The 16,160-nt window shown below is 37.8% G+C and overlaps 1 protein-coding gene and 1 long non-coding RNA gene across 3 annotated transcripts in view; one reads left to right on the forward strand and one right to left on the reverse strand.

Annotated features, from left to right (window-relative positions):
• sdccag8 (SHH signaling and ciliogenesis regulator sdccag8) overlaps positions 1-16,160 on the reverse strand; it is a 415,760-nt gene that overhangs the window by 213,710 nt on the left and 185,890 nt on the right. The window lies entirely within an intron of this gene.
• On the forward strand, positions 212-13,277 carry LOC140730287 (uncharacterized). The gene is made up of 3 exons (XR_012099556.1): positions 212-321; positions 8,602-8,690; positions 13,130-13,277. It is a non-coding gene; the product is annotated as an uncharacterized lncRNA (long non-coding RNA).

The raw sequence follows: 16,160 nt of genomic DNA on the forward strand, positions 1-16,160 counted from the left end.
GCATGTTATGGTCACTTTTTTTTTGGTGGAGTTAGACACTTCCCTTAAGCTATCGTAAATTTTCCAAACAAGAAGATCATAGCAAGGTATAGAAGATATGGAAGAAGGCGGGGTGAAGTTAAGGTGGCTCTAAATGGTGACTCCTTTGCTTGCATCTTTGAAAAGAGCTTTATTTCTATATCTGATATCTCTTTTTTTCTTTTCAGGGTGTGGGGGTTCTTTTAAGATCCTGACCCGGAGCTACACTCTGACTTTGGTTCTTTGCGGGAATGGGCCTCATGACCAGCCGCTTTTTGATATCCCAAGGATGCAGCCTGGAAGGTGAGCATGCCTTCAGGGTTCTGGGATTTCATGGCTGTGGAGATGTGCTAATTCTAGGCTGGTGTCCTTGACTGAAGCAGCATGGGAGAACAAGGAACATGGGAGCAGCGGGTTAGCTGCTGGGGGTTGTGTGCCTGGAGAACTGCGCCCTTTTGCTGCCGACTCTGTGGGTGCAGAGCTCGGAAAAAGCGATGCAACAGCGAGTTGTTTGTAATGTCTCCCCTCTCACTCTGAAAAGTGGACACCTCTTTTTCCTTTATTGGGGAGAGAGAGAGCCTGTGGTACGTCTACTTATCGGATGAATGAGTTGTTCGGGGGTACTGCAAGTCTGTGTCTTTATTGATGCTTTGCTGCACACTTGAGTGCTCGGTGGAGGGTGCTGATGCTTTTTTGCTGGTGGGTGTGGGGGGTGGTCGTTGCCTTACTGCTGCTTGTGCGTGGGAGGGGGAGTTGGAGGGGGCTTTGGGGTTCTAACTTTAACTGTCATTCATTCTTTGAGGCACTCCTCTGTTTTTGTGGACATCTGCGAAGAAAAAGAATTTCAGAATGTACAGTATATTGTATACATTCCTCTGACATTAAATGCACCTATTGAACCTATTTAAGCAGATTTCCAGGTCTTTCTTCTGTGCAGATACTGCTGCTGCCCAGGTTGGGACCCGGCCGGATTTGAACTCAGGACCTCAGGATCCAATGCTAATACCACTACACCACCAGCTGGCCCAATGACATATACCTATATGACATCACATCACAATGTGTACAGACACCACTAGGCAAAGGCCTTTTACCATGCTGCCCTATTCTATGCACCACTTCTGCTGTGACTCTGTGATATTGGCCATTTTTGTCTCTCCATTCGTACTTCATGATATTTATATTTCTTTATGTTCACACTCTTTAATTATCACACTTCATAGCTTTTGTCCTGTTTCTCTCTCCCTAACTTCCTCCGTTTTGCCACTGCTTGGAAGACTTCTACTACTCAGCTGATTGGCAAGCCTAGCCTCACAGTATCAGTGGTATTGACTTTGTCCAATCCATTGCTAGTCCACTCTTTCTGCAATTTGAACCAACTTGTTTTCTCTCAGACAATGGGTTTTCAACCTGAAAGATTAACACGCTGTTTCTTGTTTCAAGGATGTTGAGTATTCTTGGTATTTTCTTATTTCACGATTATTTTAAGATCAGTATAGTTCCTAAACTACAGCTTTCAGGGTTGGGACATACACTCCTGTACCTAATAAAGTAGCCTCTGAGTGTCTGCTCATGGTCTTCTGCTGCTGTAACCCGTCCACTTCAAAGTTTGATGTGTTGTGAATTCAGAGATGCTTTTCTGCATGTAATGCGTGGTTATTGAAGTTATTGTTGCCTTCCTGCTAGCTTGAACCAGTGTGGCCAATTTCCTTGAACCTCTCTCATTAAGAAGGCATTTTCACCCCAACAAACGCTAGTCAATGGATATTTTCTGTTTATTGCACATTTCTCTGTAAACTCTAGAGGCTGCTGTGCGTGAAAATCCTTGGAGATCAGCAGTTTCTGAGATACTCAAACCACCACATCTGGCACCAACAATTATTCTATGGTCAAATTCACTTAGATCGCATTTCTTCACCATTTTGATTTTTGGTCTGAACAACAACTGAAGCTCAAGACCATGTCTGCATGCTTTTATGCATTGGGTTGTTGCCACATGATTAACTGATTGGTTATTTGCATTAACAAGGTGCACACATGTACCTAATAAAGTGGCCACAGAGTGTAGGGTATTAATGACTACAGTCTGCTAGGTCTGTCTTAGAAGGAAGCAGAGTGCAGTGACACATTCTGTTACCTACAAGGGGAGCTAGGATGCCAGACTTTGAAGGCAAAATCTATTTCAGGAAGATGGTGTTGCTCATCAGCTTTTCCCTTTTGTTGGAATTGGCCATTGCCTGCCTGTCATGTTTCAGTAAGGATGGCAATATCAGTGTCAAAGTGTCTGAGATCCCAGGCTACAATAGCAGGGGCTATTCAGTTAGGTGGATTCAGCTCCAAACATATTCTTATGGCACTTGAAAGCACTAGTTGGTTAATCCCAACTATCAACATCTTGGGAGTTCACTTGTGATCTGAAGATTAGCTGGTGCATAATCATAAATACCATGGATACATGAGCAGAGAGGCTAGCAGGTATTCTCCATTATTCTTCATGACAACAAAAACCTGTTCCACCATTTACAACATCAGTTATGTAGAAGTACTTTCCACTTGCTTAGACTGGTGCAGTTCCGACGTTGAAATGTATTTCCTACTGGCTGAACTATTAGGTTAATCTAATTTATAATATAAGACCATTAGACCATAAGACACAGGAGCAAAATTAGGCCATTCTGCCCATCCAGTCTGCTCCACCATTCCATCATGGCTAACCCCGGATCCCACAACCCCATACACCTGCCTTCTCGCCATATCCTTTGATGCCCTGATTGATCAGGAAATGATCAACTTCCTCCTTAAATCTACCCACGGACTTGGCCTCCACCACAGTTTGTGGCAAGAGCATTCCACAGATATACTACCCCTGGCTAAAAAAAAAATCCTCCTTACCTATGTTCTAAAAGGTTGCCTCTCAATTTTGAGGCTGTGCCCTCTAGTTCTGGATATCTGCACCATAGGAAACATCCTCTCCACATCCACCCTATCTAGTCCTTTGGTAGGATTCAATGAGATCCCCCTGCATAATTCTAAATTCTAGTGAGTACAGGCCCAAAGCTGCCAAATGTTCCTCATATGTTAACCACTTCATTCCCAGAATCATCCTCATGAACCTCCTCTGGACTCTCTCCAGTGAGAGCACATCCTTTCTGAGACATGGGGCCCAACACTGTTGACAATACTCTTAGTGTGGCCTAACAAGTGTCTTATAAAGGCTCAGCATTATCTCCTTGCTTTTATATTCTATTCCCTTTGAAATAAATGTCAATAGCATTTGCCTTCTTTATCACAGACTCCACCTGTAAATTTACCTTCTGGGAGTCTTGCACGAGGACTCCTAAATCTCTCTGCACCTCTAGTATTTGAACCTTCTCCCCATTTAGATAATAGTCTGCACTATTGTTCCTTTTACCAAAATGCATTATCATACATTTCCCAACACTGTATTCCATCTGCCACTTTTTTGCTCATTCTTCCAATTTGTCTAAGTCCTGCTACAATCACATTGCTTCCTCAGTACTACCTACCCCTCCACCCACCTTCATATCATCCACAAACTTTATCACAAAGTCATCAATTCCATTAACCAAATCATTGACAAACAATGTGAAAAGCAACGGTCCTAATACTGAACCCTGAGGAACACCACTAGTCACCGGCAACCAACCAGAAAAAGCTCCATTTATTCCCACTCGCTGCCTCCTGCCTGTCAGCCATTCTGCTATCCATGTCAGTACCTTTCCTGTAAAGCCATAAAATTTTATCATGTTAAGCAGCCTCATGTGTGGCACCTTCTGAACCATCACACGCCTTCTGAAAATCTAAGTAAATGACATCCACTGCCTCTCCTTTGTCCACCCTGCTTGCTACTTCCTCAAAGAATTCTAACAGATTTGTCAGGCAAAATTTCCCTTTACAGAAACCATGCTGACTATGACTTATTTTATCATTAGACTCCAAGTACCTTAAAACCTCATCCTTAATAATGGACTCCAACACTTTCCCAACCACTGAGGTTAGGCTAACTGGCCTATAATTCCTTTCTTTTGGCTTCCTCCCTTCTTAAAGAGTGGAGTGAGATTTCTGCTGCCTTCTGTACAGTTTACAATCTTGTCTCTTTTTGTGTCATCACAAGTCTAAATATGTGGTTTTCTATCTTTTTCTCCAAGATGCTGATAAATATGGTGAAGGGTTAGGGTCCAGACATTGATTATTGTAGGGCATCACAAACAGCATCCAGCCAATTAGTGTACCTGTTATTATCTCTACTCTCTACTTCCTGCCATTTAGCCAATTCAAGTTTAAATTTAGTTGGCAGTTTCTCATACAAGGCCATATCAAATCATTCCAAACCATACAACTTCCACACAAGCACATAATGATAACGTAAATGCTGACTCCGGAATTATGCATTGAGATGGGGGTGGGGGGGGGGAGGCCATTGAAATCAAATCTTCAATGAATCAACTTGACCTTTGCTGTGCAATTGCCGCCACCAAGATCATTAGGTTTACATAATAATACTGTCTTTCTTTTCCACCAAAGAACATAGATTTAATATTGTTTTCTTATTTTTTCCCCACAGATATTATTTTCTTAAGACTATATAGAGGTTCACTGTGAAAATCTCTAATGCCAGGTCAGACTGTCACAGACCTTCCCACCTGCTATCTTTGCCTGCACTTATTTTCCCTGTACAGAGGGTCAAATGAGCTGGCCCTCTGAACAGTACAGGCACGAGGCTAGGTGAAGAGGGGTCTAAATGACAAGTGGGTCACAGAAAATGGCTGCCCAAGGCTTTATAAATAGTTATAAAATGTCTCATAGCAAATGACTAAAAACCATCCAAAACAGATATAATTAATTAATTTATTCATCAAAATATCAGCGCATTACTAAAACACTAAAATAAAATTTTAAAATGTTACCAGCATTTAACTTTTTGCACAAGTTTCGTGAACCCATTCAAATGAATTACACTGCTTTTCATAAGGCTCAATGTTGAGACCAGCAGTAAAGCAGAGTCAGATCCTCCAGCATCTGACCTACAGCTTGTCTTAAACCTCCACCTTATACCTATCGTCTTTCACCTTTTACTGCAGAAGTCTGAGACATGCTGATCTATGAATGGCTAATTGCCGGTGGTTGCCTTCAGAACTACTGGCTATCAGCCAGCACCATCGAGCCAATTATCCTATCTATGCAAAATGCTTTGAATAATTGTTGCTTGCACAGCATCTCCTGTTGTGATGTTTCATTAATAGCTACATCAACAACAACTCTCCTACTAAATATTCTTCCTTTGTTTCGGAATGATAAAATGTTCTCCAAATTCTAGAACCATTTGCTGATTAATGTTAAAGGGTTTACTTTCTAGCTGCTAAAATATTTTACAAACCTAAAGGAATTCATTTGCAATGACATTTTCATATGTACCTGGACTTTTTAATAAAAAAAAGTCCATAGTCCCAAGAGACTATATGAGAAAAATACACTACCACAGATTGCACTCCCCACAAAAAAGTGAAAACATACAACTTAATCATACACCTCCCATTAGAATGATTAGTAGATTTGCAGTACATGCTAATCCATTAGAATTCTTGTTTCCTTTTGCAAAATTTTACTTTTAATGATTTCAATCATCTTCACTGACAGAGCCCCAAAGCAAACTTTGCCCAAGTACTCAGACAATGCCAGCTGGCTCATTTTTAATGTATTAATGTGACAAGTCAGCCAGTAAGGGGATGTTACAGCTTCAGTTCTGGAAAAGGTGGAAGAGTGAGAATTAAAACTGTAACAAACCTTCATCGCATCTTTAGGAGCCTAGTTTAGCTACAAAATTCTTCACTTTTCCTTGGTTACAGTTATGTCTTGTTACATATACCTTTTCTTTTTTGAATTCTCTTTGTTTGCAACTGTTCCGTCTCTTCAATCAGGCATCGTATAGAAGTTCAAAATGCCAAAGTGACTTTTGAAGTTTCAGGGGAAAGCAAGAATGTTAAACATAATTCCTTCAAAATATTGAAATGTTAATTTCTCTCAACAGAATAATTAAACTCAAATGTTATGAACTGTACAGAATTTCTGACCTTACTTCCTGAGGAGATTGAGTTAAGCGCGGCACCCCCCCCCCCCACCTTAACCAATTTTTACAGGAGCACCGTTGTGAGTGTCCTAACAGCATTGGCGTCTAGTATGAGAATTACAAGGCATCTAACCACAAAGCCCTTACAAAGGATTACGAGGATTGCTGATAAGGTTCATTGGGATCTCTTTCCACCCATTGGAGATGTTTATCAGGAGCACTGCATACACAGGCCCCTTGGCATTGACAATGATTCCTCCCATCCATCCAACAATCTCTTTGAACCTCTACCATCAGGCAGGAGGTACTGTAGCATTAGGATAAAAACTGTTAAGATGGGAAACAGCTTCTTCCCTCAGGGAATAAGATTACTGAACTCTCTGCCATAAAACTATAAGACAAAGGAGCAGAATTAGACCATGCAGCCCATTGAGACTGCTCCGCCATTCCATCATGGCCGATCCCGGATCCCACTCAACCCCATACCCCTGCCTTCTCGCCATATCCTTTGATGCTCTGACTGGTCAGGAAACTATCAACTTTCATCTTAAATATACCCACGGACTTGACCTCCACTGCAATCTGTGGCAGAGCATTCCACAGATTCACTACTCTCTGGCTAAAAAATCTGTTATAAAGATATCTGTTATATATAACCTCCTTATCTCTGGTCTAAGAGGTTGCCCCTCAAATTTGAGGCTCTATCCTCTAGTTCTGGATACCCCCACCATAGGAAATATTTTCTCCACATCCACTCTATCTAGTCCTTTTAATATTCGGCAGATTTCAATGAGATCCCCCACTACATTCTTATAAATTCCAGTGAATACAGGCCCAAAGCTGCCAAACATTCCTCATATGTTAACCCCTTCATTCTTGGAACCATCCTCGTGAATCTCCTCTGGACTCTCTCCAATGGCAACTCATTCTTTCTAAGATATGGGGCCCAAAACTGTTGACAATACTCCAAGTGTGGCCTGACCAGTGTCTTATAAATGCTCAGCATTGTCTCCTTGCTTCTATATTCTATTCCCCTATTCAACCAGGTCTCATCACATATGAAGTGCTAGAAACATTATTTATACCAGCTACTTTTTAACTTGTGTCATAAATGCACCTTATTATTTCCAAGGTTCAAAGGTTCAATTTAACGTCAGAGAAATGTACGCAATATACATCCTGAAATGCTTTTTCTTCGCAAAACATCCACGAATACAGAGAAGTGCCCCAAAGAATGAATGACAGTTAAACGTGAGAACCCCAAAGTCCCCCCAGCTCCCCCCTCCTGCGTGTAAGCGGCAGCGAGCACCAATCCCCCCCTCCACCAACAAAACAAGAATTATTTGTTAATTTATTTGCAGTAACATTATTTCACGTGTTGTGAGTATGAGATATATGAGTTATGTTGGTCCAGAGGAATGTTGTTTCATTTAGAAAAGGTTCAATAACATCTTCCTGCTGACATTTTATTTTTATGCAATGCATGCATTTTTTCTTTGACTCTGCATTCAACAGTATCACGAAGAATACAAGCATTCTATTCATTGCAGGAATCAACAACTTTGTTTCTTTGATATCCTGTTTCTATCAATAGTTTAACTGATTTGTCCAGACAAAAGTTTCCAGAAACAGCAATTTTTCATCTCAATGACTCATACTAGAAAACATTATTTGTCGAGGCGCTGGGTAATAGATCATGTTTAACAATGAACACATGATACTCAAGTAGGAATAGATCCTTTGGTCAATTGAAACTGATCTGCCTTTCAGCAGAATCATGGAAACCAACCTCTGCTTTTCCATCATATTTCATATCAGAATCAGAATCTGGTTTCATATCGCTAGCATGTCGTGAAATTTGTTGTTATGTGGCAGCAGTATATAATAATAAAAACATAACTATTGTGGTAAATTACAGTAAGTGTGTATATTAGTTAAATTATACAAATTGTGCAAAAAGAGAGAAAAAAAAGTAGTGAGGTAGTGTTCATTGGTTCAATGTCCATTCATACCGAATCTCCTCAAACTCCAAAATAAATTTAACTGCTGCTGTGCCTCTGTAGCTGCATCAATATTTTGGGCCCACGATAGATCCTAAGAGATGTTGACACCCAGGAACTTGAAACTGCTCATCTTCAAAGTCCAAAATTCTATTGATTTAAGTCTTGAATACAAGCAAAAACATTTCATCTATAGCACTCTGGAGATTATTCCAAGGATACAACCATCTAAAAAAAGGGATTTTATCCTCATCTCAATTCTAAATACTAGACTTTCTTATGGTCAAATATTTCTTCCTTTCTCTACTTTCATTTTGTTGCATGTCATGCCAAAGCACCATGGCAAATTCCCAATACACACCAATGCAAATGACGAATCAAATTGATTCTTGATCTTTGTAGTCCTTTGGTTAGAAGAAGCAGTCGTCTTTCAGCAATGAGGTGAGTTTGAATTACAGTCTCAATAAAATCATTTTTTTATTTTCTTCATTCCAGACAAATAGCCTCATTGTATTCAATCTCCACTTATTGGATAACCCTTCTAATCCTAGGAAGAAAACTATGTCATCATGCTCCAATCAAAGGTAAGAATATCCTTTCTGAGGAAGACCAACATGACATGTTCCTCCAAGTCTCAACTAAGTCCCATATAACTGTAACAGAATTTCCCATCTCTTGCCTTGTTTGTAATAAATGCTAACATATCATTTGCATTTTAATTGCCTGTCACCCCAACGTTAATTTTAAGTGATTTGTGTGCAAATTCCTCTGCACAACAGTCTCACTTCTTAAAATGCTCTTTTTTGCTGTTCTACAACAAAAGAAGATAACTTTATAACACGGCACTCCCCTGGTGACAATCTGAATATAGAAAAATTACTTATTTTCTTCTTATTCATCTATTCTAATAGTTACGTCCTGCTAAAAAGAAAAGTCTTAAAGATTTCACTCTGTTCCTTGAAGTATTGAGAATATTTCAGCATTCACGGAAGTCAGCAAGGATCAGGAGAGAGAAGAAAATTTTTAAAAATGCATGATTTAAAGCCAGTTAAATTATGTCTAAATAATGAGATAGAAAACTAGAAATGTTCAGAAGATGAAGCAAAATCTGCGGAGTAGAATTAACTTTAAATTATATTTATTTATTTAAGTGATCGCGCTGTGCTGCTAGCAACCCCGGATTTAACCCTAGACTAATCACGGGACAATTTACGATGACCAATTAACCTACTAACCAATATGCCTTTGGAATGTGGGAGGAAACTGTAGCACCTGGAGGAAACCCACACATTTCATGGAGAGGATGTACAAACTCCTTACCTCCTCACTGGGATTTTAACTCTACAACATTTCATTGGAATTCAATACTATTAGACCAGTCACCATCAAATATCCACTTTAAAAAAAATACTGCTCTTTCCAAGCACTTGAAAAACATTTCTCCTTCACAAATTGAATTTTCTCTTAAACATTAAGAAATACGTTATTCAAAATCCAGAATACATCAGCCAGTATATTAGAATAATATTTTCATGTTTAATTTATGCAACAGCATGGATTCAGTGTGAAACACTTGGTATCGAGCACCGGAACTGCATTCTCATTTGGCTGGCCTGGCTCCACTGAAACACATAAATAGGTGGCTTGATGCAGGAGCAGCAGTATATGCCAACTCCATGATAGGATCTGGAGCTGGCACAGCCCTTCAGAAACCAATGTGCGATGTGAAAGTGAAATTCTCCCATTTAATTGCTAGTGCAAAGCAACTGATCAATAGGTGTACACGGGCAGTTGAAGTGGGTGCACAGGCAGGATGCTCTCATCTCCTCCAAAACTTGGGAGGAGCAGTAAGCACAGGTACTTGCTTGCACCATTCTGAGGAGTGTGAAATGCCTGCATATAAAAATTACTGCTTCAGACTTTAAAAGGAACCACAGCGCTATTGACAAACCCAACTGGAGGTACTGAAATGATTTTGCTTAATGTGCCTTACTCATGCTGGCTTCTTTAATATAACAGGGATTAATAATCACAGACTTTACACGAGTTAAATGAGGGTGGGGTGGGGGGTTGGGGGGTGGAGAGAGAACATCTGATCCCAGTTGGACCAGGGTGTTGCATCTTCCTCCACATTTCTTTATTCTCCTATTGACTGCTGGCTTATGCCCCATCCCGCAATGCGTCTCACTAACTAACAGCTCATGTTCCATCTGGTGCTGTCTGTCTTTGTTTACTGCATTTATAAGCTGCTTGACTGCGCTAAAACAAATATTAAAAATAATCAAAAATCTATCAGCTAAAGCATCACACGATTTATTTTTTTATCTATGCAAGAACATTGAAGTTACAACATTTTTGAAAAAGCATTCAGTCATTATTGAAGTATTTCTCGTGTTTCGTGTTTCTTCATCTGGACATATATTTTCGACACATTGCATCTATGTACATATGACAAAAGAGGCTCCAGGGTCAGGTTACCATGTCAGGAAAAAATGCACAGCTTTGTGAATTGATCAATATGGAATCAAATTAAAATATCAGCTATAAGTCTTCATTGATGGGAGAACATGACATTACAAAATAGGATGCAGGAGAGGCACGTCTTCCAAAATTGGCTTGTCCTCCAAAATATTTAAGTTTGAAATGTGTCCCCTTTCCTGACACCACAATGAAATTCAACTGGACCCTTGGTATATCAGATATCATGGCCCAACAGGATGAAATACTAGTCAGGATTTATCATTGGCCAGCTGCCAGTATAATGACTCAGGAACAATTAACTTTCCAACCCACAACAATACCATTAAAGCATTAACAGTAGATTGGAACACTGAAACATTGAATACATTTCCCTCTCTCAGATCCAGAATGACCTGAACAATATTTATGCCAGAGTTTAGACCAAGAATGGTCCTGACTGCTAACTGGAAGAAGATTTGGTTTATGGGGAAAATATTTAAATTCCTTAGCATAACAAAATTTGCCTTTAATTTGATTCTATTCCAACACCATCATGTTATCTATTGCTGCCACTTCAGATGCGCACAGCAAAAGATAAAGTCATCACAACATCTCTTGAAGAAATCGGAATTCACACTTCAGTTTTGGGCATCTGGCAAGAAGGATTCCTGATACATTGTCACGACTATTACTCTCTTATTGTGGCCATTCTGTTTGCTCAAGGCATTCCTGTACAGTCCTCTTTTTATTTTCAAGTCAAGATGGTGTTGAGAGGGCAAATCAGAAGATCTGCTTGGGATCCATACAGTCCTCCAGCCGCTTGCCTTCTGTTGCTTAATGCTAGGCAAATGGCTGAAATAATGTCACTCCATTTGTTTTTATGTTCTAGTTGGAATACGCTGACACTTACCATTAGATCATTTTAGTGCCTACAACAAAAATGTTAAGTAGAAAGAAGAATACTTAAAGATGTTGAGGAACATGACGGTTTGCCATGGGGGAAAACTCATTGATGTGGAATGTAATTTTCCCACAAGCCAGGTATTTTCAGACACTGGCAGAGCAATTGTCAATTTGGAATTATATAAACATTTGAGTTATCAGTATTCTTTTACAGCCTGGTCTTATTTATAATTTTGACAACCACACTTACTAATTCTTCCAAATGCAATAAGGTATTTTTCCTTACTATTATCTTACATACTTCTCTTTTGTGATAAACTGATGCAGATTCATTTCAACAAGATTACCTTTTGGGGCATGCATGTAATAAGATGAAAATATTGCCAATATATAAACATCAATCATAGCATTATTATGTAAACTAACAGTTTGTAAAATACCAAATTTATGAATTGTAAAAATTTTGTTAAAATTTATTAATTTCTAAATCTTTTAATTTAGAAGAGTTTTAGGAATTCTTCTATGATTTTACCCAATAATTAGCTAAGCACTGAGTTAGTAGATTTTATATAGGCTTGTGACAAAGTTGTTACAATTGCACTGTCTGTCCTTGAACACCCAAAACAAAAAAAGTGATCAGGTTCTAAAAAGGAAAGGGGGGGAAGATACTAGTCATTGTTCACACTACACTCTGACCTTTGACCACTTTTTCAAATCTGTTCACTTAAATTAGTTGGATTTCATCCTGACTGCTTTGTACAGGTAGCTGAAAGTAACAAGAAATATTTTTAAAGATAATTCTTAATTATCTATACGCAATTCTATATAGACTGGGTGAACTTGAATAGCCTTTTACATTAAACTGACATAATTGAAATGTTTAATTTTTATAATAAAAACAAAAAATAAAATTAAGGAACAAATTGAAACTTTTTAAAAAATCAAAATAGAAAGGCTATTTCAGGCTCGATGGATCAGACACAGAAAGTAGTCTAGGAAACATTAATATCTGGTTGCCTTCAGAAATTCCTGGAACATACCCTGCACCCAAAACTAAACCATTTAGCAAGCAGTGTCTGTAAATTTATCCTATCAGGTAGTGCATAGACTTGGGTTTGCTAAAGTTATTGATCACGTGGCATCAAGTTCAAGTTTTTAATGATCCTTTAGGGTTTTAAGAGTTCTGTTCTACAGTACATTGTTCAATAAGTAAAATTTGCTTTAATTTCTGGTTCTGATGAAGACTTGCAGAGTTAAAGATTTTTCATTTTACTCAAAAGGCTGAAGGCTTTTAGAGCATTCTGGTTTGGCTTCAGGTTTCTAATACATAAGACAGTGATAATAAACCTGATTTTGATTCTTTTTTGTTAAACATAACTTAACATATTAATTTCTCTTTTTATTCAGAGGCATGATGCAATTAATACATGTTATAGATTTTTGTTCAATTGTTGAAGAATATTCAAATATTCAAGATTGTTTAGTGTCATTTCCAGTATACGAGTATAAAGGAGAATGAAATAATTGTTACTCTGGATCCTGCACAAAAAAACCCACAATAAGATAATGTATTTAAAAATATTTTTGCTGTTGTTCTTACATTTCCCTATTTTGTTCATCCACCAAAATTAATCACCTTCTTCGAAACTTGCATTGGAAGGAGGAAGATCAAAAAGCTGTGAGCCAGCAGGTGCAAATCACTGCCTGTGAACCAGCAACAAGAGGGAAAACAGGAAGCGCATTGAACTGGGGCAGGAGTACTCCAGCGAGGGTCTGCAAGAAGGGACAGAGAAGTCCTTTGACAGCAACGGATTGATAATTACTAAATTACCAATTAGTGACAACTAAATAGAAATTAAAACTTAAAGTATAAAATACAGCAGTATTTTCTTCCTTTTTTCATTTCTTGAGATGTGATGAATCTGGCAAAGCCATAGTTGAGATCTTGGATATAAGTTGGTATTTCCAAAATAATCATTGTGTATGTCTAATTCTAAAGAGTACTGAGATAAATTGGCCAAATTAGAGAAAAGAAAATTCAGGAGAATTGCCTTCTTTATGGATTTCTAAAATACACTTGGTATCTTTGTAGTAAAAGTCATAATCCACTGACTGAAAAATACAGCTACAAAAGGAAATGATAACAAAATAAGAATACAAAAAATAAAAGTAGAGGTGGGCATTTACTGCTTATGCCTGCTTGTTTTTCAACACATCATAGATGATCTTTTATCCCAGTATCACTATTCTATCATATCCGACTGTGGTAACATTTTAAAAAAAAACTAAAAGACTTAACTTGCTTTCTTTTTATAGATCCACCTTGATTTGTTGAATGTTTTTAATTTCTAAATGTCCTGCTACTAATTCCTTAAATACAGATTTCATCATTTCCATTGCTACTGACATCAGGATAGCTGATCTTTTGGTTCTTCTTTTCTCTCTCCCACTTTATTAAATTTACTGCCTTCCAATCCCCTGGACCTGTTTTTGGAAATTAATACCACCTCCAAATCCACTGTTTTTGCTCCTCTTAAATTGCCCATACATTTTTTAATCAATATTAATTTCTTTCAACATGCCATCAAATCTAAAGGTTCTTCCTGGAAATTTAATTCACCTCTCCCTCTGCATGATATTTCAAAGAATGACACAGAAAAATGAATTCCTTTGTTTTTTTTAAATTCTCTGATATAATTTCTCCCATTTCAATCTGTGAGGGGCCCACTTTAACCACTGCTAATTAATTCTTATTTAAAGAAACTTTTGAAGTCTACTGTTATGTTTCTTGTCAGCCTACCAGTTTATTCAACTCTCTCTTCCTTATCAATTATTTTGTCCTCTTTTGCTGAATTCTGATTTCCCCCCCAATCATCAGGCTTACTGTTCAAGGCCTTTCTTTAGATCTATATTATCTTTAGCTTCTTATTTGGCTAAAGAAGTGTGAGCAAAATATAAGGGTAGTTTCTTAAAATTGAAGGGCAATTATATGCTAATCCATAATCCCTGCTGATGTAGTCATTGATATTTAGTAATTACATATGATTTGGAATCAAGAAACAAGTAACTTACATCAAATCATGTTTATACGAGTAATTCTGTGGTAAAGCAAATTAAAAGAAAGAAATAATGGGAAAAGGAAATACAGCTAAACGATAAGAATTTAGAGGAATAAAGAGACCTTATACTACAAATGTTCAGATAATTAAAGGTGTCTATCCAAATAGAAAAGGTCATAAAAACTGCAAACTCAAAACCTGCCCTTTTAATTAAATGACATAACACAAAATCAAGCAGCTAATCTTGACTTGATACAAAACCTTGGTTAAGCGGCAGTTTCAGTACAGGAAATGTGTACGTTTTTGGGAATCTGCTTATAGGAAAGATACAAAGGCAGAGGGAAAAATGCTATGTATATTTATTAGGATATGGGGAAGGGGAGATGAAAGAAAAGAATTGAGAAGTTACGACATTTATCACTAGAATAGTGATGTGTCAAGAAGAAACTAAAAGACATTATGCTGGATTTTGATAAGGTAAATAACATTGAGGTTATTTTCATTAGCAAGAAAGGTAGCAACAGAGGCATACTAATGTTCAACCAGCATAAAAAAATTAAAGTAGAGAGTATAAAGCATTCAGTTCCACAATGTGCAGTTAGGTTATACAATTGTTGGCCACCAACCAATCTTCATGGAAGTAGTACACCAGAGCTAAATAGTGTAATATTCATAAAATGCTTTTTAGAGATAACATTTAATTAGCTCTGGTTCTGTTGCACATTGTCAAAAATGTGGCACAGGGAACCTGAAAATGTTGTTCCAAAGAAAGATAACTCTGCCCACTTGCCTAAATTATCAAACTACACATCCAAAGTTAAGCTCTATTGAAGATGTTTAGTATTTTTATGTCATTTAATTATTGACTTAAATTATCATTGTTTAAAAGACTGATTTAGTATTAATAACTTGAATTTGCACAAATATCTTCACCAGACTTATTTTTATTCTCTCCGTGGTTGCTTTACCAATTTTCCCACATTTTAACACTTTATCTTGGCTGCTAATCCTGTTTCCCATTTCTAACCACTTTGAAAATCTTAAATCTTGACATTATATTCTTTATATAATTTGTAATTTTTCTTGTTTACACTTACACCTTTCGCTGATGATGGTTCACATTTAGGTCGCAATTACCTGATATTGGCAGCTGAAAGGAAAACAGCCCAAATATGCGTTGAGTGTAATGGCAGGTCCTTATGCTGACAGAATGCAAAATAATGCAGTAGCAGGTGAGAACATTTGAGAACAGCTTCCTTAACAGAAAGCTATCACTAAGTGTGAAATACTTCATGTTCTCCCAGATGCATGAGTTTAAAGGGGTCACAATTCGGAATACACTGGATAGTGATGATTGCAAATATTGGAGGCAATATACACTCAGAGTCCACTTTAATATGTACATCTGCTGTTAATGCAAACATCCAATCAGCGGATCATGAGGCAGCAACTTAAAGCATAAAAGCATGTAGACGTGGTCAAGCAGTTCAGTTGTTGTTCAGACCAAACATCAGAATGGTGAAGAAATATGATCTAAGTGACTTTGATTGTGGATTGATTGTTGGTGCTAGATGGGGTGGTTTGAGTATCTCAGAAACTGCTGATCTCCTGTGATTTTCACACACAACAGTT

Source organism: Hemitrygon akajei, chromosome 7, assembly GCF_048418815.1.
Source record: "Hemitrygon akajei chromosome 7, sHemAka1.3, whole genome shotgun sequence".
NCBI classification, from domain to species: Eukaryota; Metazoa; Chordata; class Chondrichthyes; order Myliobatiformes; family Dasyatidae; genus Hemitrygon; species Hemitrygon akajei.